Source organism: Monodelphis domestica, chromosome 1, assembly GCF_027887165.1.
Source record: "Monodelphis domestica isolate mMonDom1 chromosome 1, mMonDom1.pri, whole genome shotgun sequence".
Lineage (NCBI taxonomy): Eukaryota > Metazoa > Chordata > Mammalia > Didelphimorphia > Didelphidae > Monodelphis > Monodelphis domestica.
In genome coordinates, this window is record NC_077227.1 from 408,251,986 (window position 1) to 408,277,360 (window position 25,375).

General features: G+C 38.5%; 1 protein-coding gene across 4 annotated transcripts in view; it reads right to left on the reverse strand.

The window, feature by feature from the left end:
• Nucleotides 1–16,376, reverse strand: part of KIF3B (kinesin family member 3B) — a 61,513-nt gene extending 45,137 nt beyond the window's left edge. For 2 of the 4 annotated variants that reach the window (XM_056811956.1, XM_056811954.1), the window contains exon 1: nucleotides 16,243–16,376. The gene's annotated coding sequence lies outside the window, so the exon portion shown is untranslated. Of the gene's footprint in view, nucleotides 1–16,005; nucleotides 16,143–16,242 lie in introns of those variants that run through there. The other 2 variants (XM_003339575.4, XM_056811955.1) reach the window with 1 other exon arrangement.
• Between the last annotated feature and the right edge of the window lie 8,999 nt (nucleotides 16,377–25,375).

Here is a 25,375-nt window from a genome sequence, read left to right on the forward strand (position 1 = left end):
AGCTATCAATAACCTATGAAAAATGTCCCAAATCACTAATTATGAGAAATTAGAGAAATAAAAATTAAAGTCAATCTAAGATACCAATTCATGTCCATCAGTCAACAAGAATTTATTAAGCACTTATTGTGGGCCAGACAGTAGTTATGTAAAGATTAAAATTTAGGGGAGACAGGGAGACTGAGGCATCTGAGGCAGGTAGAAATTAGTTTCTCTCTGCAAGGACTATTATATTTTTTAGAGGTTTATTAAAGGTTAAAGATTAAAGAATATAAAAGTAAGAAACATGTGCCTAGGCCAGAGGCCTAGACAAAATAACCTCACATCACGCAAGAGACCACCTGCTCCAAAACGGAAGTCCAAAAAGAGCCCCCGAGCCTCAAAAGCCTTTGAATCAGCTTAAATACCTTCTCGATCTCGGCCCAGGTGAGATTACAAGGCATTCTGGGGAAGTGGAGCACGGCTCGTGGGGATTGTAGTCCTGTATTCGAGTCTATTTTTTACAGTTAGAAATACAATGAAAGGGGGCAAGAGATCCCTACTCTCAAGAATTCAGGCTAACAGGAAAGTCAACATCAAACAACTATGCATAAACAAAATAACACATAGTATAAACTGAAGATCATTAACAGAAGAAAGCCACTAGCACTAACAATTATCAAGAAAAGTTTCTTGCAAAAGGTGGGATTTTAGCAAAAATTTGAAGGAAACCAGAGAGACCAAGTGATGGAGATGAAGAGGGAGAGAATTTCAGACATGATAAACTGCCAGTGAAAATGTCCAGAAATGGAAAAGTACATTGAAAGCAAAGGGATTAGAGAATACAAGAAGAATGGAAGAGAAGGAGGAACCAGATTACATAGGACTTTGAACAGCAAACGGAATTTTATATTGATCCTGAAGGTGAAAGAGAATCCTGGAAGTTTAGTGAATAGGGAAGGTGACAGGGTCAGACTTGCATTTTGGGAAGATCAATTTGACAGCTGAGGGTAAGATAGATGGGAGTAGGGAGAAACTTGAGGCAAAAACACCAACCAGCAAACTATTACAATAATCCAGTATGAAGTGATGAGGGCCTGCTCCAGGGTGATAGCAATGTCAGAGAAGAGAAAGGGTTGGATACCAAAGATGTTATGAAGACAGAATTTTTAAGACTTGGCAACAGATGGGAGATGGGTGGACGTGGGGGAAAGAGAGTAAGAGTCAAGGATGACACCTTGCCTGGAAAAAGAGGAGAATGGGAGTTCCCTCAACAATAATAGGAAAGTCAGGAAGAGGGACAGAGATAAAAAAAGGAAATTATAAATGTTGGAGGGATTGTAGAAAAGAAATCCATTAACATACCTGTTGGTGAAACTGTAAACTGGTGTAGTCATGCCAGAAAGCAATTTGGAACTATGCCCCAAAAGTTATTAAACTGTGTATGTATACCCTTTAATGCAGTGTTATTACTACCAATTCTATACTCCAAAGAGATCAAATAAAGAGGGGAAAAGATTCATATGTATAAAAATATGTACAACAGCTCTTTTTGTAATGGCAAAGTAGTGGAAATTAAGATGATGCCTATCAGTTGGTGAATGGTTGAACAAATTATGGTATATGGGTTTAGAATAATAATATACTATAAGGGGGGGCAGCTGGGTAGCTCAGTGGATTGAGAGCCAGACCTAGAGATGGGAGGTCCTAGGTTCAAATCTGGCCTCAGACACTTCCCAGCTGGGTGACCCTGGGCAAGTCACTTGACCCCCATTGCCTAACCCTTATCACTCTTCTGCCTTGGAGCCAATACACAGTATTGACTCCAAAATGGAAGGTAAGGGTTTTAAAAAATTTTTAAAAATAATAATATACTATAAGAAATTCTGAAAGAGACTGGATTCCAGGCAAACCTGAAAAGTCTTGTATGGACTGATATTGAGTGAAGTGACAGAACCAGGAGAACAATTTATACATTATACAGACAAAAAATTTTGAAAGATTTTAGAAATACTTATCACTACAATGACCAACCATGATTCTGGATACCTAATGCCAAATGCAAGATCCAGAATAAAGCATATATATATATATGTATATATATGTATATATATATATATTATATATATATACATATATATACATATATATATATATGTGTGTGTGTGTGTGTGTGTGTGTATGTATTTTTTTTTAACCCTTACCTTCTGTCTTGGAATCAATATTGTGTTTTGGTTCCAAGGAAGAAGAATGGTAAGGGCTAGGCAATGGGGGTTAAGTGACTTGCCCAAAGTCCCACAGCTAGGAAGTATCTGAGGCCAGATTTGAATCCAGGACCTCCCATCTCTAGCCCTATCTCTCAATCCACTAAGTCACCCAGCTGCCCCCAAAACATATATTTTTGAACATGGTCAGTGAAGGAATTTGTTTTGCTAAAGCATTCATATTTGTTACAAGGATTTTGTTTAATTTTTTTCCAATGGAAGACTATGGGGAAGAAGAGAAAAAAAATAAATGCTCATTAATTTTTTTTAAAAAACCGAAGTTTTTTTAAAAAGAATTCTTACTATCAGTAACTCATTTTCAATTGCAACTTCAAAGTTACCAAGGGCTTTTTATCTATTATTCCTTGTGATCCTTTCAAAACTCTGAGGTAGGCACTAAGAATAACTCAAATTTACAATGTGCTTTTATCACAACAAATTCAGAGACAGATAATGTAAAGTATAATCATCTCTATTTTACTGCTGAGAAAACAGAAGTTCAAGGAGGTACAATGAAATTACCCAAGATTCCATAAGGGAAGCAGTATAATATAGTGGTATGGGTCTGAAATAGGAGAAGCTGAATTCAAATCGCACTTACAATGTACTTCATATATAACCCTTGGAAAAGTCATAACTTCCTCAGGCCTCACTTTTCTCTTAAGAGAGATTGGGGGGTGTGGATGAGAGAATTGGAAAAGCCTGAAACAGAGCTGGAGAAGCAAGACCTGCAGAACTGTCAATCAAGGAAAGCATTCTAAATGGAATGGTGACCAGGAGAGGACCGTTGAAGAAGGAATAGCCAAGCTGAGGAATTTGGTCTCTTGCCCTTGAGACAGAAAGGAGTAAGGATTGAATGATCCTGCTCTCACTGGTTTTCTCCCTACAAGACTCAAGTGACTGAAAATCTTTAAGCCTGCTAGTCATTTTCCCAATTCTAGACTCTATTCCACCATCTTTCATCTTAGGAGTATTTTAGGATTAGGGAAATCCAATCCCTGTCTCCCATCAACTTCCCCTACCTTTCCCCTTTCTCCCAAATAAACCCTTTGTTTAAACTTATCAAAGAGTGAGTTATCTGTCTGATATATCAAGATACTCACTCAAAGTTGATTTCCAGTGATACCAACTGAAGAACCAATTGAACGGGGGGGGGGGGGGGGGGGGGGGGGGAGAGGGAAGAGATTGGCTGATCTGATCTTTCCATCAACATAACCCTCAGTTGATTCCCCTGATACAGGGGTAGAGATGGGAGTAAGCTCTAGGTTACTGATCTATGATCCTACATGGGCAGAAAGTGACAAAACTGGCACTCAAATTTAATTTTTTGGACAATCCTTAGGGATGACGCTATGAGACACATACTGGGACACTTTAGGGACAGGTTATAACTGAGACACACAATGCCTCATTAATAAGCATGAAGAAATTCCCATTATACATAGCTCCCTAAATAGTCTCAACTCTGAAGTCAGTCGCAAATTCAATTCTTTCCTAGAATCACCGTGTAAGACTGAATTAGTTCTGTTACTGACATATTATTTCAAATTCAACAAACAACTTCCTGCCACCACTTTTTTCTTAGTAATCCTCAAAGGATGGGTTTCCTAAAAGGGTATCCTGATGTTTTCTCCCCCTTACTTTATGACATTCTTGTTTCTTCTATTAGGTCTAATTACAGTGTGATAAATCTTTAAAAGGTCTCATACCATTGCCAGGAAGTAAACAAAACAAAACAAAACAAAACACCCTGCAGGTTATCACCCTCAGCCTAAATTGCCTTCCTATTGGAAGTTTAGTCTTTCTGATGCTAACACTCACATTCTGAGTAGAAAGTCAATGTAAGGGGGAAAAAAAGTTTTCCCAGTCTCAGTTCTTGCTCTTGCTCCGTCTGCAAGCTGATGAAATCAGTTGGAAATAAATAAATATTTCTAACTCAGTTACAGTCAATGATTAGACTGTGTTTTACAAATGACCATAACATCTTAGAACAGGGGATCTTGATCTTTTTTTTTTTTGTCAGAGATCCCAATGGCAATCTGTTAAACCTACAGACTTCTCAGAATAATATTTTTAAAGACATAATACTTCACCGTTTACAAAACAAAATATAAACTTTTTAGTCAGGTTCTAGGCTTTCCACAATCTGGCTGCAACTGCATTCCAGCTTTTATTTATTAATCATTGAATACAGCCTATTTTGTGCAGAGAACACCAAAAGGGATACAGAGTTTTCTAAAATATGGTCTCTGTCATGATGCTTAAAAACTATAAGGGTGTGAGGACAGAAATGGAGAATTGTAATATGTAGCATTGCAGAATAAATACATTAGAATTTCAAAACAAAGTCACTATTGACCAGAGAAAATCCATATTCCATGACTATGTTCCATAATCCAATAATGATATCCAAGTAAATAACATACCATTTTTCAAACCCTTTTCCATCTCCATATTGTCTGCTAATGCTAAGGAATGGATCTCCCTTCTCCCTACCAAACAATCTCTATCAGTTGAAATTCTTCCCTTCTTAAAAGGCCAGCTTAGATGCCACTCATTAATGAAAACTTCCCTTATCCCTATCATCTATAAGTGGCCTCTCCCTCCTCAGGTCTTTACAGCACTCTGGTCCTCTCCTATGTACATATGTTCTAATTTGTATTTTAATATTTTGCATAAATTTCTTTTCTCTTTGTGCCTCCATTAGCCTATAGGGAAGGCTCAGCTAGCACAGGTAGCATACTGAAAGTCCTGAATTTGGATGCAAGAAGACAAGATCTTACTTTAGAATTTAAGCTATGTGATCCTGGCATCAATTTCCTCATCTGCAAAGTGAGGGGACTAAACTTTAGGACTTCATTATAATCATAACATACCCTAACCTAGCATCTAGTAGGAACTTTTAAAAAATTTATTTTTATTTTCAGATCTGAGTTCTCTTCCTTCTTCCAGCCCCTTCCCCAGGCATTGAGAAAGATGCATATAAAGTCATACAAAACATATTTTTACACTGCTCATGTCCCAAAACAAACAAATAAGGAAAATAAAACCGGGGGGGGGGGGCAGAATGCTCAAATGACCCTCTGATACCATCAGTTCTCTCTCTGGAGGTAGACAGCATTTTATATCATGTGTACTTTGGAATTGCAGTGGATCATTATATATAGATCAGGGTTACTAAGTCTTTCACAGTTGATTATCTACAATATTGCTGCTACCATATAGATTGTTCTCCTGGTTCTGCTTCACTTTACTTTGTATCAGTTTGTGTAAGTTTTCCCAGGTATCTTTGGACACCCTTCATTTCTTCCACCATAATAATACTTCATCCCATTTATATACCATAAATGGTTCAGCCATTCCCCAACTAATGGGCATCCCCTCAATTTCCAACTCTTTGACACCACAAAAAGAGGTGTTATAAATACTGTTATACATATGGGTCCTTTTCCTCTTTCTCTGATCTCCTTGGGGCATAAACCTATTGCTGGGTTAAAGGATATGCATAGTTTTTATACCTGTTGAACAGATTTCTAAATTGTTCTCCAGACTGATTAAAGTTCACATCTCCATCAACAGTGTCTTAGTGGGGGCAGTGGGGTGGCTTAGTGGATTGAAAGTCAGGCCTAGAGTCAGGAGGTCCTAGGTTCAAATCTGACTTCAAACACTTCATAGTTGTGTGACCCTGGGCAAGTCACTTAACCCCCACTGCCTAGTTCTTACCATTCTTCTGCCTCGGAACCAAAACACAGTATTGATTCTAAGAGAGAAGGTAAGGATTTTAAAAAATAATATTAAAAAATAACAGTGCCTTAGTATACCTACTTTCCCATATTCCCTCTAGCATCTGTCATCTAGTCAATCTAATGGGTACATGGTGGTCCCTCAAAGTTGTTTTAATTTGAATTTCTATAATTATTAGTAATTTAGAACATTTTATATGATTGCTAATAGCTTTGATTTCTTCCTCTGAAAGTGCCTATTCATATCCTTGACCATTTATCAAAAGGGGAACACATGAAAAATACTTAATACATATTTGTCAAAATCACTAGTTCCTATGCCCAAAGGGCGCTAAGAGACTGTTTGCCCTTTGTTCCAGCCATAGCACTGCTGGGTTTGTACCCCAAAGAGATAATAAGGAAAAAGACTTGTACAAGAATATTCATAGCTGCGCTCTTTGTGGTGGCAAAAAAATTGGAAAATGAGGGGATGCCCTTCAATTGGGGAATGGCTGAGCAAATTGTGGTATCTGTTGGTGATGGAATACTATTGTGCTCAAAGGAATAATGAACTGGAGGAATTCTATGGGAACTGGAACAACCTCCAGGAAGTGATGCAGAGGGAAAGGAGCAGAACCAGGAAAGCATTATACACAGAGACTGATACACTGTGGTATATTCAAATGTAATGGACTTCTCCATTAGTGGCAATGCAGTGATCCAAACAACTTGGCGCGATCTAGGAGAAAGAACACTATCCACATTCAGAGGAAAAACTGTGGGAGTAGAAACACCGAAGAAAAACAACTGCCTGAATACATGGGTCAAGGGGATATGGCTGGGGATGTAGACTCTAATGAACATCCTAGTGCAAGATTCAACAACGTGGAAATAGGTTCTGATGAAGGACACATGTAATACCCAATGAAATTGCGCGTTGGCTATGGGAAGGGTAGTTGGGAGGGGAGGGAGGGAAATAATATGATTCTTGTAACCAAGGAATAATGTTCTAAATTGACTAAATAAATTAATTCAAATAAAAAAATTACTAGTTCCTTTATAGTTCCTCCAAAATTATAGAACAAGTTCTATATTTCCTCCAAAAATATAGAACAAGTGTAGAATTGATTCTGAATGACAAAGGACCCTTTAAGTTTTTGTGACAATTTCATTAAGAAAATTTTGCAGTTCACAGTTAACAGTTCAGCATGAAAGAAAAATCTAGAAAAGTACACAATGCATGCTGATACATCCGTACCCCCAGAGCTTGATGAACTTTTTGTATTATACCCCCATATAATTGCTTGCCAATGGTGTGAATGAGAAATCAAAGTTGCAGTTTCTGAAACCTGGTTTAAACCTTAGATTACAAAGTATCCAATGAGTATAGTCCAAAAATCTTTGCAACATTCAAACATAAAGATAAAACTACTATCTATTAACAAGGCCCAACTCAGCTCATCCTAGGCTTCAGAGGGTATTCTCAAGGGGAGTTCTTGTTTCTACTCTAGGTCCACATGGATCACTAACATGGTTATTGCATTTCACAACATCCTTTAATTGATCCTAAATATCTTGTGTTTTTCCTCCATGTTTGTGATACTTGTGCTGAACCTGAGCAAAAATTCCCAGTCCTACTTGCTTCTATGTATACTGTGATCTCTGGTAAATTTAAGATTTGCCAAGAAATCCTCAATGTAAAATAAACCTTAGTTCATTGTGTCTGTGTGTGTGTGTACATACTCACACATGTTCGAGCACTATATGAGAATTTTTGAGAGAAAGAACAGCATGGTGTAATAGGGAAAAAACTGGTCTGGGAAACAGTAGATTATTAATTCAGTGTAATGTTGGGCAAATTCTTCTACATGTCTGGCTCAGTTTCCCCAGCTACAAAATTAAAAGGTTGGCTTAAGTGATAACCCAAGACCCTCTTTTATCTCTAAAATTCTAACATCAATTTCATGAAATCTTGCAAACAACAATCTGGTGGTTGCCACTCCAAAAAGATTGAGGGATGGCAGATCTCACAAACAAGTAATAAAACTATCTTTTCCAAGTTTTAAACCATGCTTGATTTATTAGAGAAAGAAAAACTCATTAAAGGCAGAAGCCATGTCTTTTGTATCTTCCAAGAGACAAGCACAGGGTAGTATAAAAAGTAGGTGCTTGATAAATATTTGTTAAATGAATAAATGTTGAATAAAAAAAAATCTTACAGAAGGGAATCAACCCAGATTCTCACTCCCTTAGAATACAAAATATCTGAGCAAGGGTTCTTAAAATATAGAATAGTCCCCAATACAATTACAACACCCTTATTTGAGCTCAAGTAAGCAGAAATTAGGAAGGTAGGACTTTGGAAAGAAAATTTTAAAGGTCATTAACCAAAATATAACTAACTAAAAGTCTGCCCTGAATTCAAATAGCTCACTTCAATTGATCGAATGAATGCACAAACAATGAAAGCATTTATTTGAAAACAAAAAGAAACCCTCTTTGTATCTACTTTTGAAATGCTTTATATTCATAAAAAATGAAAAGCTAGAGAAAACCTCTGATTCCAAACCAGCATAGGCCTAGGCTCTTGCTCCCTCTACTGATCTAATGCACTGAGAAAGTCACTTAGATAGCAAGGCCAGATGCTTTGCTTTCCAACATATCCACTCTGGGAGGGAATAGAAAGGTAGATTATTCACCTTTGTAACAAAATTCTTCTCTGACAAATGCCATTTCATTTTATTTAGATTACAAAGCAGTTGAGTCTAGAGCTGCATCTAAGTCTGTGTTTATATAGCACCCTGCCCACAGTTGGCACCCAAATGCATGAGTAATAAATGATCATCTGAATCATAGAACATCAGAGTTGGAAAGGAGTGTAGAACACAGAATGTTGGAAAACAAAGTTAGAGCTGGAAGGGATCTCAGGAAACTGAGCATAGATTATTAGCTTAAAAGGACCTTTGAGGTCATCTCCTCCAAAATGAATTTATATTCCTCATGGAACAGAAGAAAGAGGTTCCGAGGGGTAAAAGGATTTGTCCCAAATCCCACAGTTTATCAATAACCAAAAAAATTTAACCAAAAAATTCAGGTCTTCTCATTCTTAGTAAAATGCTTTACTATATCAAGATTCTTCTATAATAAGGATAATCCCAAAATTAACTTAAAACTTTTTTTTTCAAATTCTGCCTTCCTGATTGCTATAGTATCCCAAAGCATTTTGTAAACTACAAAGCACTATACAAATGTAAGCCATTATGATTGTAACTTAAAATGTGGTGTTTATTAACATATATTAATTAAACAAGTTTTCTTGAAGTTGTTTGTCAAAGCTAGGTACTTTATATCAGTCATTCAATAAACTATAGTAACTCTAAAAAAGTTGATATATTTTTATATATATGTACACATATGTATACATAGATTCATTCGTACACAAAATTATCATAATTTGCATTTAATTATCCCAAGATTTACCTCAAATGGGACCTAAATATCTTTTTAAAATTCCTATTTTCCCAGGGTACAGGTAGGTGACTCAGTGGATTGAGAACTAGGCCTGGAGACAGGAGGTCCTAGGTTCAAATCTGGTCTCAGACATTTCCTAGCCATGTGTCCTTAGGCAAGTCATTTAACCCCTACTGCCTAGCCTGGAAGGTAAAAGTTGGTTTTGTTTGTTTGTTTGTTTTTTTAATTTCTACTGTTTGATATTCCCATGTCACTATCCTGAGGTCTAATTTTATCTCCTATTCACCAGACAACTGTGACCTTGAACATTTCTGAGCCTCAATTTTCTCATCTGCAAAACAAGGAAGTTAATACTGTCCTATCTACAGTATCTCAAAGGTCTAATGTGAGAATCAAATGAAATAAAGGATATAAAGTTCTCTGCACCCTTAAAGCACAACCTAAATGTCAGATTTTGTTATTACTGAGTCCCAAATGAACCTCTTTCACTCTTCTATTTAACTGTTCATTGTTCTATTTAACTTCTGTTATTTAGAACCCAGTGCTCCAAAACAAATTCTATCTATGCCATAAAAAAAGACTTTCTTTTTTGTTTGGAAGACAAAATCACAACCATTTTTTTTTGTTTTGGTTTGAGTTTTTTATATTCTTTTTTAAAATTCAATTTTATTGTTATTTTTCAGTTCCAAATTCTTTCCCTCCTACCTTCCTCTCCCCCATCCATTGTCATTGTCTAATATCATTTAGCAATTTAAAATAAATACATCTAAATGCACATCTAAATATAGAACACTATCATCAACCTGTTCTAAATTGGTCTAACAAAATAAAGGCAGATACAGTATTGCAATCAGAGTGGAATGTTTAAAGAAAAACAAATTTCATGCAGCAGTGCAGATGTGCAGTGGAGATGAGCTAAGCTGATCAGAACACATTCTAACTGCCAAGAAAATATGCTTTATTAGCCCCACCCAATAAGGATTTGGGAAGACAGAATGAAGTCATTAATGAAGGAAGAAAATGCCACCCTACTCCTATTATGAGATCTTTGAACAATAATAATGATCATCTCAACTGTGAAATACTTGGCTTCTCTCAGCAATATAATGATCTGGAGCAATACTGAAGGACTTGAGACAAAGAATACTATCTACCTCCAAAGAAAGAATTGTTGGAGTCAGATGCAGATCAACGCATGTACTATCTTTCACATTATTTTATTTATACTTCTATGTTGTGATTTTGGTTTTAAATGAGTATTCTCTTACAACAGTGACCAAATATTTTATATATGAATACATATATAATCCAGATCAAATTGTTTACCATATCTGAGAGGGGAGAGGGAAGGGAGGGGGACAATATGGATCTTATAATATCAAAAAACATGTTAGAAACTGTTATTACATGTAGTTGGGAAAATACAAGATCTTTGAATAAAAAAGTTTTAAAAAATAATGACAAGCATCATCATTTACATTTATATAATGCTTGAAGATTTACAAAGCACTTGGATACATGAATTAAACAACCATTTGGGTAGTAGCTAGGTTTATTATCATCCTTACTCCACCACTGAGGAAGCAGGCTTAGAGATCCAGTTAAGAGTTGAACTTGGGTTATTCTGACTCTACATACAATGAATGATATTTCTACTATACCAAGTATCTACCTGCCAAAAAAAACAAATGCTGTATTTGAAAAGAATTCAATATTCAGGGTCACCGAATCAAAAAAGCTAAAAAGGGATCTCAGAGCTAAATAATCTTGTCTAACCCTCTCCATTTGATATATGAAGAAATCAAAGCCCAGAAGGGTGGTGTGTCCAAAGTTACATAACCAGTTAGTGAGAGAACCATGACTAAAATGAATCCCCAAACCAAAGTTTTCTACTATAACACATTTTGGGAGGTGCAGTTCACTAAAACAATTACAAATGGTAAATTGTCCTAAGACTCTGGTAAAGATAACAAAACTTGGGAGTCAACAGACCTCAAGTTCCAGATTTGCTACTTGCTACTAACTGTGTGACATTTGGCAGTTCTTAATCTCTCTAGGCCTTAATTTCTGTTATCTATAAAATAAAAAGGTTGGCAATAAAGGTTCTGGAAAAGAGAAAATTAAACATCCTCCCTCAAGGAAGGGTGATAAGGGACTAGTGGACCAGAATATTGTCTATAGTGTCAGGCATGATCTCTATGTAGAATGTTTTCATTTATTTTTCTTTGTCACAATGGAGGGTTCAATCTGGAGGAGGTATAGAGACAAAAAGTATCAATAAAGCTTATCTTTAAGATATTTTAAAATGAAAAAGATAGACTAAACTATTTCAAAGCTGTATGTAACATTTCTAGTTCTAACATTCTTTGAACATATAACACAGAGGACATGGTCCTCATTGAGCAAATGAGAAAAACTGAGAGACTAGGAAGCTAAATAATTTGCTTATGACTACATAATTAGCCATTGGTAATGATAAGGCTTTGATGCTTTGTGGTTGGTTTTTTTTGTTTGTTTTTTTATTTTTTTTAAACCCTTACCTTCTGTCTTGGAGTCAATACTGTGTATTGGTTACAAGGCAGAAGAGTGGTAAGGGCTAGGTAATGGGGGTCAAGTGACTTGCCCAGGGTCACACAGCTGGGAAGTATCTAAGGCCAGATTTGAACCTAGGATCTCTCATCTCCATCTCAATCTACTGAGCCACCCAGCTGCCCCCTTTGGGATAGTTTTGATGTTACAATATTAAGATAACAAATTACCCCAATCAAAAAAGGATTTATGAGTAATTTACATAATAGTAGTTTATATAGTATATATTAACTCTGACTATTCATTGGAAGGACAGCCAAATAATGAGAAGATAGGACTCATTGGAAACGATTGATTCTGGGAAAGACTGATGAGAAAAGAATAAGGGGACAGCAGAAAAAGAGATGGATAGTGTCATGGAAGCCAAGAACAGGAGCTTGGATCAACTTCAAGGGATATTAGAGGACATAAAGGCTTGGCTTTCTCTGATCCACAAAGTCACAAAGAGTTGGACACAACTGAACAACAACAATCTTATAAGAAAGTAGAATGATATATTCATTCATTCCCTCAAACAACAAACTCATCAAAAATGTTCAAAACACTGTGCTAGGTACTTGTGGGGGGTGAAGTATGGATACAAGATTTAGGTGGGACACAGTCTCTGCCCTCATGAAGCTGACAGTGAAAAGAACACTGGGCTTGAAGTCAGAAGTTGGATCCTTGGCTTTATGACTACTTTTTAGCTATGTGACCTTAGTAATTCAGGTTCTCTATCTGAGGCTCACTAATACTCATCTATAAAATGAGAAGGGTTATATTAGATTTCTAAGGTTCATTCCAGCTCTATCAAAATTCCATGTTAAAAAAGGACTTTCTTCCAATGAATTCCACTGCCAGAGTTTCATTGTGTTAAGGATGTGACCCCTAATTTATCAAAGACTATGCCAACAGAACATAAGTTCTAGAAAGTATCATCAAGCTAGAAAAGCAATAAGTTCTGCATCTCTGTCATAAATATTTAAAGATTCCCCAGAAATTTGATCATAAAATGATAATATTTTTGCCATAGCAAACTATGAAGTACCCCCAACTGGCAGGAATTCTTAACTATTCTTGTTTCCTGGACCCCTGTGGCAGTCTGTTAAAGCCTATGGACCACTTCTAATAAAAATGTTTGTAAATGCATAAAATAAAATACAGGGGATTACAAAGAAAGTCAATTATTTTGAATCCAACTGCCAAAATAGTTTAAAAACAATTTTATGTACCCAAGGTTATTAAGGAAATATCCACACTAATCAAATCACCCAGCATTTTAAAGCAGCAAACTAGGAATAGTTGGGCCTATACCAAAATGGATGTCCTAGTCCCTCAAATCTACCACCACTCCAACCCCACCAGCAATTCTAAAAAATTACATAATTCACCCCAAATAGTTCTTAATATACTTAGTTAAACATCACTTTTTATAATCAGCATTTGAAGTGAACTATCAAAGAAAGAAAAAGGTCTTTAGACACATAATGCATACCCCATATACAATTACATGTGTGAACTATGCTGAAACAATTTGAGGTTATGGATGGAAAGAAAAGACTTTATTAAAAGATCTTCTAGGAATTTTGGCTGATCACACCAACTTTTCAAAGAATTCCCAAGACAAAAGCTATGAAACATTAGAAATGCCATTGGGAAGACTAGGAAAGAAGTACTTTGGCAGGGAAATATTGGCTATTTATAAGTGTCACCAGTGATTCATCACTCTTTCCTTTCTCTTGATCCTAGATCTGGCAATCCTCTTTTAATATTCATGATGCCAAAAAATCCAGGTTCAAAGTAATGGCTCTATCGGTACCAGACAGAGTATATGTCTCTCCAGCAAATGGCAAGGTGCTCAATATTAGGAATCAGCATTTTTCCTCCTTAGGCTTCATGAAGAAGACCTCAATCTACTCTCACTCAGCCCAATTCCATTTTTTAATTGTAAACTAAAAAGGATAATATTTCACAGAATCCTAGAATTCAAAGGGACCAGAAAGGTCATCTTGTCCAACTCCTACCTGAAGAATGAACCTTTCCTATAACATCTCCAGTCCAAAGTCAATTAAGCTTTATTTCCTAAGGCAAGCCATTCTCTGTTGAAAAGCTGTCAGGAAGATCTTTATATTAAACCCAAATCTGCCTTCCTATAATTTCCACTCAATAAACCTAATTCTGTTGTCTGAGAATAAGCATAACTTACATGTTATTTCACATGACAGGCCTTCATATAAATGAAGATAGTAATATATCCCTTAAGCCTTCCCTTCTCCAGTTCCACAATCTCTAGATCTTTACCTCATTTTAAGATACTTCCCCTCTCCATTATCTTGGACATCTTTTAGACCTGCTCAGTTTGCCATATTAGGTATTTTGACTAAATATCACAGTGCTCTTTTACAATGAATTTGCAGTCAACCCAAAATCCTATGGTTTTTTGCTTGTTTTCCACATGAGCTGATACCTACATAGATATTAATTCCCCAATCTGTACTCACTAGGTGATTTCAGAGAAATCACTACACTTGTCATTTTACAAGTAGGGAAACTAAAATGCAGAAACATATGTATTCTCTCCAACAAAATAGTGTAATCTAATAGAAAGAATACTGAGTTTATAACCAAAAGATTTGATTCTGAATCCTGCTTTTGACATTTAGAAGCCATATAATCCATGAGAAAGTCACAACTTTCTTGAGCCTTTTCTTTTCTGTAAGATAGGGATAATACTTACTTTGCAGAGTTGCTATGAAGATCAAATGAAAGATTGTCTGTAAAACATTTTGCAAACCTTAAAATGCTACATAAATGTCAGTTATGATTACAACAGAAATTTGGAAGTGTGATAGGGAACTTCTTCCCCTTCCCAACCAATAAATCTGGATTTTTTATGTTTCCTTCTTGTTTATTACCCACCAAATTCCTATTATAACAAAAGTAGATATTAACTTTTAATCTTTATTTTTACATACAGGCAACTGAAAGGGAGGGCCTGATGCACACAATCCAAGTTTTCTAATAACCACTAAAGACAAGTGTTGATGGAAATAAATATCTATTTGTTTAACACTTTAAGGTTTAATAAGTGTATTCCTGATAACAGCTTGGGAATGTAGATAGCCCAAATAGCACAGTATTATCTCCATTTTAAAAGTGAGGTTCTGCGAAGTTAAATGACTTTGTCTAAGACTATATAGTTAGTGAATGTGTTAGAGCTGAGTTTCAAACCCAGGTCTCTTCATTCCAAGCACACTTTCTACCATAGGATACTTTAGAGAAGGGCTAGGGGCTACTGGCTCTAATTTATACTCACACTGAAGGAGCATCAGATATAAATTAATTCTAAGGAACAAAACCAGTAAAAATGCTAACCATTTCAAGATGGTTACCAATCTGGCTTTTTGCCACAAAGCATCACCCTTCTCTGCAGTGAGTATATATATCATCACCAGTACTGGCCCTTGCCTCTGCAGTATTTTCTTTGCAATAACCCTTGCATTTATATGTGCTGTTACATCAACTGTTTACTCTGTGAGGCCTGGTACTGTTATCCCCATTCTGTAGATGGAAAAACCAAGGTTCCTAAGGTCGGGAATCTGTAGAAAACAAAACCAAATCCAGAATCCAGTCAAACTATCTTCTAGCCAGGATTCTCTCCATGTGACTATTTCCTCCTCTCCTGAACTCGTAAGAGATGACAGACTGACATCAGCTAAGAGACCCCACACAGGCATTTCTGTTCGATTTCACCATTATGACCAGGGAAGCAGCAGTGTCTCTCTGTCTCTGTCTCTTCTCTCCGACTCTCCCATCCCCCTTAACCCATTTGGCCAGCTCCTCATCTCTATCCCTGCCATACATACTCACTCCCTTTGGCATCCACCCCCCTCCTGGACAGCTCCCCCCTACACCACAGCCTCCCCCACCCCCATCCCGGTCCTCCCGCGGGGTTCCCCCTACTCTGCCCTTCCTGCCAAGCTAGCTCTGGCTCCCAGCACCTGTTCCCCGGCTGCGATCAGGTCCTCGTCCCCGGCAACTCTCTGATCCGGCCAGGTTTCTCTTCGCCTTGGGGGCAGGCAGAGCCGGGCGCTCCCTTCGGGGATGGATGCTCGGCGCCTTCCCAGCTCCCTGGCCCTGAAGGAGGTTCCTCGCGGCGGCCAATGCCAGAACCTGCTCAGGAAGAAATCGGGCCGAGGCCGCGGGGCCTGGCCGAGGCCTCCGAGGGACTGACTCACCTACGGCCGAAACCCGGGGCCGGGGCCGTACAAATCGGCTGCGGCGGCGGCCGGTCGCTGGGCTCAGCCATTCCCCGCTGCCCCGGATGGGGAGAGACGGCGGAGGCGCACTTCCTTAGCAACCCGTCTCCTCGGCACACTTCCTTAGCAACGCGCTACCGGCTCCTGCCGCGCTTTCAACCAACTTTATTGGTCTCCGTCGGTGCACGAGTCTGGGCGCGCGCCTGAGGCGCTGGTCTGAGGGGCCGGGTCGTGGGGCTCTTCTGCTACAGAGGTTTGGGATACGTAGCCCCTACCTTTGGCCCAGGGAGACTAATCTTCAACTCTTCGGCCTCACTCTTATCTTCCCCTTCTTCCCACCTTGCTGTGCTATTTTCAGAAAAGTGCTCCTCCTCCCCACCCCGCCTCAGAAAACCAACGCGAGGAAGATGACCACAGCGGGAGGCCAGTCCTTGTTACGGGAAGAGCGTGCTGTGTTATCTTGGACAGGGCCCTTGCTCTCTCTGGCTCTCTGTTACCATTTCTGTAAAATTAAGGGTTTTAATTTAATAACCCACATTTCTATTTTCAGAAGTGATGAGCAAAAAAGAGTTTTGTTTTGCTTACTTCTCAGTAGTGGAGGTGAAGTAGGAGGGAACAAAGGATGGTAATAAAAGCAAAAAGCACCCAATAACAAAATGACTTGCATACATCAATTTCTTTGATCATAACTATATAACCCTGTGAGCTGGGAGTACTGAGATTATTTCTGTTTTACAGAGAGGGAGGCAGACCCAAACTGGGAAAGGTATTTGCCCAAGATACTACAGGGAGTTGAAACAGAGATCAGACCAAAACCCAAATGCCCCAACTAAAGTTCCAAGGCTCTTGATTGACTCCTGACAGTTCTTCCAATTCTAACCCTTCCAGGGGTCCTACTACTTTTTGTAAATTAATTTTTTTCCTTTTCTTAGAACCTAGCAAAGTGCTTTCAGATGTAATATGTGAAAAGTGCACGTTTCTAAGTGATATCTCAGCGATTATTATTGTTAGAAAACTTTATTAAACTTTTCATAAAATCCCAAGTATCAGAGCTGGAAAGAGCCTTAGAACATAATATAAACTCTTAGAAAAGGAAACTGAGGGCCAGAAACAGAGAGATGCAGTGAACTTGTTCAAAAATCATAAAGGATGTGGCTTTCCTGGGAGTCCCACTCCTGATACTCTCTATTGCACCACTGCCTACCTTATGCTACAAGATTGCTGGGAGGAAAGTGCTTTGTGAACTTTAAAACATGATTAGTTTTTCTTATAACATGACTCAAAGAGAGCACTGTTCATATTATCCTTATAATTCAGACATGCCCAGCTCTTCAAGATCCTATTTGGGACTTTCTTGGCAGAGATACTAGAGTGGTTTGCCATTTCCTTTTCCTACTCATTTATAGATGAGGAAACAGAAGCAAACATTTTTAAGTGACTTGTCTTGGGTCACACAGCTAGTAACGGTCTAAGATCAGATTTGAACTGACTCCAGGCCTAGAGTCCTATCTACTTCACCACCTAGCTGTCTTTGTACCATTCATATTAGGAGCTAGTAAATATTTGTTGAATGAGTGAATGAATGAAGTAAATGTCTGCCCACACATGGATCCCTTGCCATAGTTAGCATCTCCTTGGCCATGGCTTACTCCCACTCTGCTACTATAGTAAGAAGAAAGTGATACATGTTGGGGGCAAGTAAAAAAGAGAGGGGAAAAGCATCAGAGAGTTCTGTCATTCCAGCTGGTGAATATAAAGAGACTTAAACCTAGAGACAGCTAATAGAATTCTGAGTCCTGGAGTCAGTTCAAATTCAGCCTCAGACTTACTAGCTATGTGACAAATCATTTAACCTCTGACATCTCATATGTAAAGTGCAGGTATTGACAGCATCTACCTTGAATGATTGTTGTGAAAATCAAATGATAGAATCTTTGTAAAAAGGACTTAGCATATGCTTGGCGCCTTTCTATAAATACTTATTCCTTTTCTTCCCTTCACATTGGTTTGACTGAACTGCTTTATCCACTTTTAATCTTTATTACAAGGGAAGGCTTGCTAGGGAGGAAAGAAGGGCATATTTGGAAATTAACATAATGTAAAAACAAAAATGTATCAGTAAAAATGAGACAAATGTTTTAAACCTTAATAAGCTGTAGAAATGTCAAACTAATCATAAGAACAATAACAATGGGGCAGCTGAGTTGCTCAGTGGATTAAGAGCCAGGTCAGGAGACAGGAGGTCCTAGGTTCAAATTTGACTTTAAATACTTCCTAGCTGTATCTCTAGATAAGTCACTTAACCCCCATTGCCAAGCCTTTATTGCTCTTCTGCTTTGGAAACAATACACTGTATTGATTCTAAGATGAAAGATAAGGGTTTTTTTAAAAATAATTTTCAAAATTTTTAGAATAATAACACATTTTTGATGGAGATGGGCAGTGACCATGAGGGGCAGTAATAGAAATAGGACCCTTATACTCTGAAATCTTATATTTCTCACCAGTTAACACTAGTTAAGTATAAACTGCAAAATCTATAGTTTCAACATCAGTCAAGCATAAACTGAAGAATCTTTATTATTAATCAGTGGACCATTTTGAATTGTTAATCGTCATATGTTCTATACTGGGCACCAGTTTGGGGCTGTTTGGTATTATTAATTACTCATATTGTTCTGTATTTACCTGAGTTCTGAACTGTTAGGCATTATTATTTACCTATAGTGGTTGTCTACTGTACTGTACCCCCCCTTGTTCCCATACTTGATGAAGAAATTCCAGAAGGTTAGGGAAACCCCTCCTATACTGACAAATGATGACAAGTGGGACAATGTGGGGAACATGGGACATTGCACACTAAAGGCTCAGGTAGTCCAGGGAAATAGCCCAAACCTGTACATACTCCTTATTCCCTTTCTGGTATCCCCAAGTTTACCTATTATGTGTCAGACCCAAAACTACACCCGTAATGCCCCATAAAGCCCAGGGGTGGGCTGTTCTGAGAAAAGGTGGAGATTTTCCTGCAATGAGAGGTAACAAACCTCCAGACCCTCAATAAATATGCAACCCCTGATCCACACAACGGGATTACTACTCCACACCTGAGGAGCTGCTATTCCACCAGCTCAGAGGTTCCTCCATCAGCCTGGGGCTATTAGGCTACTCTACTAGCCATTGTTCAACCCATCAGCCCTAAGGCTATCTGATTAGCCCCCAGGCTATTCTAGCAGCCATTGAACTATTATACCATTTTAAGAACCTCTTCTTCAAATAAAAGTCTTTCTTCTGGATTGAGGGGAGTTTGAGTCTTCTATACTTGGGGAGAGACCCTCCTACAAACTTGGTGTATTTCTCCCACAACACCTCTTAGGTTAGTATTTTACTCACAACCCCCCTGTGGATTAAGTAGTACAAGCATTGTTATCTCCATTTTACAGATGAGGAAGCAAAGAGATTAAAAGATGACCTATGCCATACAGTAAGTAGCAAAGAATTATGGGATTTTGAGTTAGAAGAGAACACGAGTCATTTAGTCCAACCCCTTCATTTTATAGGAAAAGGAAATCAAGGTCCAGAGATGGAATATGACTTCCAGGTCTTCCAATTTACGGTCACTCAAATAATCTAGCTACTGGGCCACAGTGTCTTCAGTGCTCATCCCCCTTTCTCCACCAGACTTTTATCTTGAGCAGGAAGGCTCAGATAGTGTCTTTGTCCTTAACCCAACCTCTCAGCATCCCCCACACTATGAGACCCAGATGTGGAACCCTCCCTGGGGGCCCTGAACTTCTTCACTCTACTTCCTATGAAATCTTCTCAAGAGTGGATTGTGGATGAGTTTTCCTGACTCTAGGTTAGGTGCTCTATGCACTGTATCACAGAACTGCCCCCAAAAGGTAGGAATTAGTATCTTTGAATTCTAGTCTTCTGCCACCAACTTGCTGTGTGACTTTTGCCAAGTCAGTTCCTCTCTCTCTAGATCTCAGTTTCCCTACTCATAAAATGGCAGGACTGAACTAGATGATAGATCTCTAGAATCCATTTCAGTGTTAACATTCTGTAGTTTATGTTCTAAAGGCTTTTATTTCATTTGTGACATTGTAGTTCTGTATTCTAATATGCCAGTAATGATGAACCTTTTAGAGATGGAGTTCCATGCCCAACCCCCCAAAAAGTGCCAGTCATTACCCCCCCACACCTTATCCCACATAGGGGAGAAAGAAAGTACTCCTATTGGACTGTTGGGTGGAGGAGGGATGGGGGAAGTGAGGAATGTCCTCTGTGAGTGTAAAGAGGGGAAGGGGAGTGGTCTGAGTGCTCTGCTCCCCTCTAGCTCTGCTACCTGTGAGCCACCCACCTCATCCCCTGTGTGCCCCCATTGGGCTGCTGGGCAGTGGGGCAGGGAATGTGAAAGAATGTCATCAGACATGGTAGAGAGCGGGAGGGGAACAGCTCTGCCAGAGTCCCTCTGCCTTTCTAGTAATGAAATGGGGGGGAGGTGTCAGGGGGAGGATAGCCTCATGCCCACCAAGAACATTCTGTGTGCCATCTTTGGCACCTGTGCCATAGGTTTACCATCACTGAAATATACCTTCCACTCTTGACATTGCCACGATTGTATGGCATGTTCAACATTTTGTTGAAGTCCAAAATCCTTGTGGGATACAGAAAATATAGACCTTTGTGGCTAAAGATGAGGGCAGTGCTACTGGCTTTTTTTTAAGCAACTGTTTTAATGATAATTCAATATCACTGAAAGGAAAGGAGTAGGGTTAAAGGATATTGGAGAGAAGACATCTAAATAAATTATTTACTAAATCAGGAACCATCAAAGAAATTGCATCTCAAAACATTTAAAAAATAAAATAAAATGCTCCCATTAGTAGTCTGGCTGAAGGCCCTGGCCCCAAGTCCTGCTTGATGGATTTGTTCTGGCTAGGTGCCAGAGGTTCACCTTCCAGGAGAAGTTGTTCATCTCTAATGAGGGTTCTAGTGGGAAGGGATCCAATTAATGGCTTCCATTTTCACAGCTTAGATACCTCCCTAAGAAATCCCCCCAGGAAGGTAGCTGCTAATTGGTCCTGATACACTGGCTGAGATGGTTAGAACAAGATAAATATTCACTCTCGGGGTTTCTTGCTCTTTAATTGGCCTACTGCATGAATCCAATCCAGTTGGTGAGAAATGATTTCTGTTTCAACTCACAACACAGGCTCATCAATCAGTCAATCAACAAATGTTTCTATTGACACTCCATGACACATTTTTACTGACTATCCCCCAAGCCTGGAATGTTCTCTCTCCTCCTTTCCTCCTGCTGGTTTCCTCAAATTCTTTTAAGGTCCAGCCAAAATCCTTCTGATGTACTACAGGAAGCTTTTCCAGATCCACCTTTCTTTCTTTCTTTTTTAAATTTAAATCTTTACTTTCTTAGTAGCAACTAAGTAGCGAGGCAAATGGAGTTAAGTGACTTGCCCGGGATCACACAACTAGGAAGTCCTGAGGTCATATTTGAACCCACATCCTCATGATTCCAGGCCTGGTGCCCTAGTCACTATTTCACCTAGTAGCCTGAAATATTTCCTATTATTCTTGGATATATCTTATTTGTACATATTTATATGATGTCTCCCCAATTAGATTGTGAAATCCTTAAGAATATCTGCTTCTTGGGGGCAGCTGGGTGGCTCAGTGGATTGAGAGCCAGGCCTAGAGATGGGAGGTCCTGGGTTCAAATCTAGCCTCAGACACTTCCCAGCTGGGTGACCCTGGGCAAGTCACTTGACCCCCATTGCCTAGCCCTTACCACTCTTCTGCCTTGGAGCCAATACACAGTATTGACTCCAAAATGGAAGGTAAGGGTTTAAAAAAAGAACATCTGCTTCTTAAAAAAACAATATTAACTACATTATATATGCATATATTTCATATTAAACAACAGTCCTTTGCTGTTGTAGTAGGTGAGGAATAATAACAACAAAGGAATGGGGGGAATTTTCAGGGACCAATCAGGAGACTAGCCTTCATGGGACAAACAGTATTTAGACTCCTAGAATTTCAGAATAGGAAACAATCTTCAAAATTACTTCTTCATCTTATAGTAACCCATGACCTAGAAACCATAGTTCTAATTTCAATATTGACTAGATTCAATCTTAAGGGATTCTTTCTAAAATCTCTTTGACTCATGCTCTCACCCAGGGTTTCCATTTGAAAAACATCAGAACTTGATTCATGCCTAGAACTCCATGCCAAAAGGTAAAGCACTCAGGCTAATGAAATACATATAAGACTAGTTTCATTTATCTTATCAGCAAATATAAGGTTCCATAGCCAACTGTATAAATGGCCAAGACAATCTCTTTTACTTTCAAGTGGAATGCCATCTTTCCAAAGGACCTAGGAGACTCTTTAGGCTTACCTTGGGTAGTATCTCCTTGCAAGGAGAAAATGGTCAGTATTCTTAGGGAATCCAGAAGTAAGTCCTCCTCCAAATCTGCACCCCTTCTGAAGTTTCCTATTATTCTAGAGGGCATCAATATACTTCCAATCACCCAGGCCCACACTTTTGATGTTATCTTTGATTTTTCTGTCTTCACCACCTCACAAATCCAATCAAGTTGTCAAATTTTATAATATTTTTCTCCACACTCCCAATTGTATCTCTTTATTTCCAGTTATATAGTTACTATCCACATTTAAGTACCCAACATTTTTCACATGAACTGTTGAAGAAGCCTTCTTCCTGCCTCAAGTCTCTCCCACTCCAACCTCTTCTGCACAAATACATCAAAGGAATTTTCCTAAAGCATACATCTTACCACATTACCTCCTCCCCACTCAATAAACTCTTGTGACTTCCTACTGCCTCCAAGACCAAAAATAAAGTTCTTTGTCATTTAAAGTGCTTTATAGCCTTGCCTCTTCCCTCCTGTCCAATCTTCTTGCATTCTATATCCTCAGTATACTCCAGGATCCACCCCAATTTGGTCCCTCATTCATGAAACTCCATCTTCAATCTCTGTGTCTTTGCATGATTTTTATCCATATCTAGTTTGCTCTTCATCTCCACTTCTGACTTTCAGAATCTGTGGCTTCCATTAAGACTCAACTCAAACCCCATCATTACCAAGAAGTCTCATTCCCTTAGCTATTAATGCAATCCCTTCCATATAGTCTGTATTTGACTTTCATTTTCTGACATATGTGTAGAATATGTGCTTCCTCTTTAAACTGTATATGTTCACATGGAACCTTTGATTACTGCCTGGAGAGGAATGGAAGAGATCATGAGGCTGTTCAATTTTTTTCTCCTTTAAGTGAAGGTACCAGACCATAACAATATCTAACCTCACTAAATATTACAGTCTAAGATAAATTTTTTTAGATTCCAAGACCACAAAACTGCTAGCTTCCCTGGTCACTATGCTTTGTGTGTGTGTGTGTGGGTGGGTGGGTGGGTGTGTGTGTGTGTTTGTGTGTGTTTGTGTGTGTGTGTGTGTTACCTCAAGCTTATATAGAGGGCATTTAGGTAGCTCAGTAGTACATAGAGCACCAGGCCTGGAACTGAGAAGATCTAGGTTTAAAACTGGCCTCAGATACTTCCTAGCTGTGTGACCCTGGGAAAGTCACTTAACTCCAATTGCCTAGTCCTTACCCCTGTTCTGGAGTTGTTACTAAGACAGAAAGTAAGAGTTTCAAAATGAAAAGTCCAAAGATAGAAACTCAACTCTTTCTCATTAAATGTTAATTACACAAAATACCATCACAAACAGTGAATAGCAAGCAAACTCATTCATCCAAGTAGAAAGCAAAGAGATCTGGAGTTCTACAGATTAGAATAGACTAGAAAATACACAAGAGTGAATGAGTTCTTTAGATGAAAATCAACTGTGATACCACTCAACCTAAAGAGATACTGTTCTAACTCAAGGGGGAAATCCTCTGAAGTTTCTAGGGAGGTAAGCTGGAAATCAGGACATGTTGAGGAGCTGGCTTCCCCTTATGTGTCTGCAGAAATCTTTCTCTTTCTCCTCCCTACCCCTCACACAGTTATGCAGGTTTGCCTCCTGTTCTTTCCAATAAAGTTGAAGTCATGCATAAGAAGCAGCAAGTAAACACCCTGGGCTAAAATTCCAGGTTGTATGTGTGTGTATGTGTGTGCATACATATATTTTATATATGCATATATGCATTTATACATTTTAAATATATTTATTATTTTATGTAAATACTTTAATATATGCATATATACATTTTATACAAATATATAGGGATGTGTGTTGCCTTCCCCATTTGAATGTGAGCTCCTTAAAGACCGAAATTGTTTTTGCTTTTTCTTTGTATACCTAGGCTATAGCATGTTGGTTGGTACATAGCAAGTATTTAATAAATGTTTATTGATTTGATTAATCGATAAGCACTGGACTGAAAACTTGCATGGATTCATTGATTCCGTGATTATTTATTGAGTTCTTGCTCTCTAAGAGGTCTGGTCTGAACTTGATCCTCCAAGTCATGGGCATAGGGTCCTGAAAGAGATTCCAAAGGAGAATTTTAAAAGTTACACCATTTACAAGCTCCAGGTCAATCACCAAGTGCCAGGTACCAATTGGGATTTCTCAGGTTTTGAAGTGTAACTATGGAAATTTTGCTCCTTCTTCATAACACCTACCTTTGCTGCCCCCCTTCATCTATAGTCAAAGGCAGCCATCCAGATAAGATGGGGGAAAACTTCCTGATTAAATTTGACCTGCAAGGGCTAACCCCTACATTCTCCAGAAAGAATTCTCTAGTAGTGCATCTAATGAGTGCCCTGGAGTATATGTGGAGTTAAGTTGGCTCCTGGGTATTTATTCATTAGTAAACACCCTCTCATAATGGTCCTGCCAGATTGGAGAAAAGAAAGGTCCTCTGACCCCTTTCCTTATCATTTTCAACAGTAGAGCCTATAAATAGTTTAGACTTAATTTTAAAAAATAGAATCTATTCTGAAAAAAAAAAATCTAGTGTTTTCTCTAAGCATATTCCCTCCTGAAAAAGTCCATCTCCCATGAAATAATTGGACTTCTACTTTTGGACTAAACAAACTAGCATAAAAAATGAAGAC